The following is a 6,105-nucleotide window of genomic DNA, read 5'->3' on the forward strand; positions in this document are numbered from 1 at the left end:
CACATGCTCGCTTTTCTAACCTATGATATATACATTTTGTAGGTGGTCATATTTTGGAGGTGTGTCAGAGGCAGGGGAGGGCGCGATAGGCTCCAGATATGAAAGAGAACATCCCCTCAGCAGAGACACGAGATTACACCCACACACACACACAGACACACACACACAGACAGACACGCACGCAGAGACCTTTGGGGAAAAAGAAGAGTAGAGTGTAGTCTTCTGCTTTAAAATTAAAATATGGACACAGCAGAAATGTTTTAGAAGTGACAGCAAATAAAAATTAATGTTATAATTTTAATTTTAATTGTCACTGATGCTTTTGCGCCTTTTGGTTCATTTGCGCACATTAAAACCTGTTGTCATGATTTTGTTTAAGAGAAAATAGGTAATAATAATTTAATGAAGTTAGTGAGAGGTGGAATTCAATTAAAGGCCTGCAGAGGTTTTTAATAATTAGAGTAATAACACTGATAATTTTGACAAAGCAACAATCATTCGCAGATGTTAAGTCTCACACGTTAAATTCGCATTTAATTTAGCGATAAAATAAACAATGGTGCAGTCGGTTCATATAAGACGAGTTTATTAATTTTATGTATTTCTACTTTTTAATAAGACTGAATAAAAGTACTTAAAATGTACTTTTATCTCCTCCCAGCTCGACACACCGTGCTTCTTTCTAACGTTAAAGTTTATTCGTTAACGAGTGTGATTTATTGTAATTTAGCTGAAACATATATTTATAAAAACAAGTCTATTAAAGTATTACTCACTCTGTGTCACAGGGTTTCAGGTTTTTTTGTCACCATAAACTAGTTCACATTTTGAATCAGCAACACGATTTTATTTTCATTTTCAGTCTCAATCACCAAACACGTCAAAATGTAAAAGTTTATTTTTTATTTTATTATTTTTTACATAAAAAAAATCAACAACGAGACTGGCTGTTTTAGCAGCTTCAGAGAGCTCACTGTGTTATAGAAATTATTTAAAAATAAAGCCCAGTGAAATGTATCATATTTTATAGGAAATTGATTATATTTTTACATTTTTTAAAATAATATTTTGGGTTATTTTTATGTTAAATATATTTGTAATCTTTTACTTAAAAAAATGATTTCCAGTACATAAAAATACATTGTACCCATTATTTGAGCAATAATCTTAAGAATAATACAGTTAAAAAAAACAAACCTGTGTCTATATTCAGAATATAAATAAAAATCTATGGGTTTAAGTCAAGTGACAACAAAGAGAGACTCTTACTGAGGCTAAAAATGATTGAAATTTACCTTCAACTTGAACCATTCCCCCTCCAAGCAGAGTCTTGTTTAAGGCCCTGATAATGGCATGTTTAAATGGGTCTTACTGCTGGACTGACACTACATTTTCAGTACTCAGTATGGGTATTATATAATGTTGTTATGACTTGGTTTTTTAACATGTGCGCCCTGTGGCGGCAGAACACCTCAGACAGCATCAGGTACAGTTTCAGTCCCAATATGCAAAATTAACTTTCACATATGTTTCCTGAAACTGTCAAAGCGTCACCGTTTGTAACCAATCACACATCATTTGCTTCCAAAGCTGGATGAAACAGGAAGCTGGCTGTCACACAGCAGCAGGCTCTTCTACTTAATAAGACCTCTTAGTGTTTGTGTGTCACTGGTCAGCGAGCCCGGCCTGCACGGGGGATCTGCTTTATAAACACAGATGAAAGAGATAACCCTGGGGTATTAACAGCTGCATGTGTGTGACCATACACATGCACACACATTAATAGATGAAACCCCCCTCCAGTGCAGGTATGACACAGTTATCCCCATCGACGCTGTCACTACTCTAATCCCACTTCCTGCGTCTCTCCTAGCAAGGTGAGCTCACAAGGGCGCACGCTGAAGTCATCAGTGTTGACACGGGTGGTGAGAGGGCCACAGTGTGAGCGGCACCCCTCCCCACACACAGACACACACCTCCACCTCCACCCATCTCGCTCACCCCTGGAGTCACCACTTCCTCTTCTATCCTCTTCTTGCTTCCGGTTAGAGCCTCAGGCCATCACCTTGTGTGGCACAAATCAGCTTTCATTTTCTCTTAAGAGCAGGTCAGGTGGCCCTCATGTGCTCATGTGCACAGGAGCATAACTTGGAATATATTCCGAGCAGGATAAAGTGTTTGTAATCCTGGTGGAGCCCGTACAATATCAGCCTTTTCCGCCGGATTCTAAACTTTCCGCTGATGCCTGAACGTAACGTACAGCCAGTGGGTTAAAGTGGGTGAGAAGGAGTTATAAATAGTGAATTATAACCGCGCTCGTACTTAGAGCTATGCGGTAACTGGAAACTGATGTAAAATCTTGATGGCTTCAAAAGAATGCAGTAAAAGCAAGTGTGGTTAACTTGTCCACGGCTTCTGTGGGTTGACAAATTTAGAGGTGATAGACGGGCACATCATCAGATGTCTTCATGTCTTCATTAAAGGAAGGTGATGATTATGAGATAGCTGGAATTACAGCATGAAATAATTTGCTGTGCTTTGAAATATAACGGAAATGTGAAAGTGAGATGTTTGATTTGGCCTGTAATTAATGACCCAGTGGCTCACGTTAAAGGCCCCAGTATTATCCACATTTTCAGATGATTTACAATCTTTTTAAAATCTCATCAATGTCCAAGACATTTCTGTCTAAATTTTTCTACCAATTAGGTTTTTCTAAACCTAATCAAACCCTGGATTATGTTCCCAAGAACGGCTTTAAAGAAACAAAATAAAATGTCACACTTGGGGGCACTGATATGTAAATATAGGTATTTTTCTTTAATTTACAGTGTTATATAACCGTGCATGGTTTGGTTAGATTAAGGCAGACAAAAACTTAATCAGGAAGGCAATGTGGTTTGGCTTTAAAATCGCATGAATGACAATGTGAAAAACAATATGACACTGCGAAAGGTGTTGCTTGTAAATGAGCCTACACAGGCTTTTCAGCTCCATTATGGCACTCCATAATGAGTTTCAGGTCCTCGTTAAGCTTTGCTAGTCAGGTTCCCCCTCACCGCTCATTGTGCTGTTTTCAACCACAGCACGTAGTTGTTTTGGTGAAAAAGTTGTAGAAAACTCTCTATACCATAAATGCTCTTCGCTGAACATCAGAAAAACATGGTTAGTGAGAACAGTAGTGCACTTATCATGTAAACAAATGTGTTATTACCCCAAGAGAAACCAAAAATGACAGCGCATACCTGATAAATCAAGCCGAAAATGAATCATGAAGCTCCAAAATGATAACGGCTTGTTTTCCGTAGCCACGTAAAAGATGATGACATACCAGTGTTGGGTTACTTCTGCTCCTCCATGTGGTCGTTACAGGCTTACAGTCAGAGAACCTTCAGAACCACTTCATTAAGATTAGAAATAAGAAACCAGAACAGTGATCTTCCAAGACAAAGTTCAATATTTTGTTGACCCATCCATCCACCCCCATCACTTTCCTACATAGAGTTTGCCATTCTGTAAGAGCAGAAAAACCAACAGGTGTTCATACCAAACCTAAAGGAAATAATTATTCCATTCCCAGTGGTTCCTAAATTTACAAATTGTCAATTTTAAGCCCAAAACAGGCAATATTAAGGCCAGCTATCAAGAATATGCAGCAAATTTAACATGGCGTTAATTCAAAAATTTGTTTTTAATTTGTGCCCCATGTGGAATAGAATAGAATAGAATAGAATAGAATAATCCTTTAATTGTCCCACAAGGGGAAATTTGGTTGTATCAGCAGCAAAAACACACATATACAAGCAGTGTTCACTTTCTACTCATGGTTTTCTGTTATTACTTTGCTTTACAGTCGGGCCTAAACCATACTTTCAGAAAGATAGAAGTAACTTTAACCCTTTATTGACCATGGGCCCACTGGCGGGCCCATTTTACAGGTAAATTTGAAGGGCCGGTCAATAAAGGGTTAAGGTGTAAAGACCAGCCTGGAGTGCCTTAAACTTGCATTCTTCCTAATGACCAGCAGTGGATGACTACACTGTTTGCAAATAGACAGTAAAGTAGTGTATGCTGTAAGCTGTGGCTGCTTTGCTGCACTCCTCGCTCGGCACATCTGTCTTCAAAATAACAAGATGGTAATGGAAATACTCCTCAGCTCAAGTCTTTTTGAGAAGACTTCACTAACCAGTGAGTAGCTAGATCGATATTTCACATATGACATATGAAAAGGTTTTACAGGTAATTCAACGAGGTAATTACTCAGAGAGCCGCAAGAGGTCATCTACTTTAACCATGCTAAAAATATCAACGGCTATTGTAGTTCTTCTCATGAGTTCGGGATGGGATCAACATGCAAACATATGGATGACTCTTTCTCCCTTTTCATGTGTTCAAATGAGATTTAATTTATCTTAATCGCACTGAAACCCTTAAAGCAGGTATAACATTTACGAGCTGACACCACAGATATAGTTTACAGTTTGCTCCCGCTGAATCTGCACTGGAAAGGCCCACCCTCCCCCCACATGAAACTCAAGGAGGCTTCATGTTGCTCTAACTCATGACCAAAATGTTCACTATGTCAAACTCCTATGCTTGTCATTAACATCCACGTCCTACAGTATTTGAGCCACATCTGTCCAAAACTGAACCTTCATTGGAGCTTTGAAATAATATTGACTCTAGAATGACTGTGTCATTTATTTTTCTTCCTTCATTGTTCTAAGTCAGCTTTGTTTTGGGTGCTTAACCCCCTCAGCCATAAATATCTGATCTTGACATTGTGCCGATGTGGGTGGGCAAGGCATGCCTGACACAGAGTTCACAAATCAAACCCACTGTACAGGCTGAGCCGCTGCATTCATTTCATTTGAACTCTACTTTCAAGCAGTTTCAAGCATCTCTCCATGTGTTGTCAACACATGGAGAGATGAGTAAGAGATTATTATTTACCTACGATAAAAATTTACTTGACATGAATTTGTTGTCATTTAGAACATTATTGAGCAAAGGTTTAAAAATCTGAAATTAGACAACTTTTTAGTTTTTTGTGATGATTTAGAACCATCAGTGCTTCTCATTCAGGTTTCCTTGGAGTTCTGAGCAGTGTGCCAGAAAACACATTGTACCATTTCAATAGTCTGAAGAGGTAAAACTGAGGATCAAGCAAAGGTATTTTGATTCAAAGAAAATCAGCAGAGAGATGTGTTTGGAAAATATTATTGGTCAAATAGCACAGACAGTAAATAAAAGATGGACATGACCACTGATCATGCCAACAATTTGTGACTGGGGCAACAGAGGTCCGGAAAAGTAAGTAACATTAAAAAGAAACAGCTGTAGGTACATTTGCAAATAATCAAGTTATTCAGAAACGGGTCAGTGAGATTACTGGGTATAAAAAGAGCATCTTAGAGAGGCAGTATTTGTCAGAAGAATTTGAACATATTAACATCTGCAGTACATATAAACAAATATCAAACTATTCAGAGAATCTGTAGAAATTTCTGTGTACAGGGTTTAAGGCCAAAAATCTATGTTGGATGCTCACTAAGCACACTATGGAAATCAGAGCATGGGCTCATGAACACTTCCAGAAATTATTTTCTATGGACGCAGTCTGTCATTCTATCCACAAATGCAGGTTTCCAGAGTGAAAAGAAGAAGCCATATGTGAACAAAGCAGGAAACTATACTGTGGTCAGATAAACCAAAATATTTTTGGAAAACATGGACATCCAATGCACTAAAGAGGAGAGGGACTATTTAGCTTGTTATCAGCACTCAATTCAAAAGCATGTCTGATGATATGCGGGTGTATTAGTGCCTATGGAATTGCCTGCTTGCACATGTGGAAAGGCTGAGTGGCATTGCAGGCAATGTTGAAAGGTAAATTCAGGTTTTAGAGCAACATATCCTCCCATCTAGGCAGTGTCCTTTTCGGGGAGGACCTTGCATATTTCAGCAAGAAAATCCTAAAATGTATAATAGATTTCCAACAGCATAGCTTCACAGAAGAGTCCCGGTGCTGAACTGACCTGTCTGCAGTCCAGATCTTTTACCAACTGAAAACATTTGGTCTTCAGCAGCTATGTCAGACAAGAA

Source organism: Pelmatolapia mariae, linkage group LG8 (assembly GCF_036321145.2).
Source record: "Pelmatolapia mariae isolate MD_Pm_ZW linkage group LG8, Pm_UMD_F_2, whole genome shotgun sequence".
Taxonomy (NCBI): Eukaryota; Metazoa; Chordata; class Actinopteri; order Cichliformes; family Cichlidae; genus Pelmatolapia; species Pelmatolapia mariae.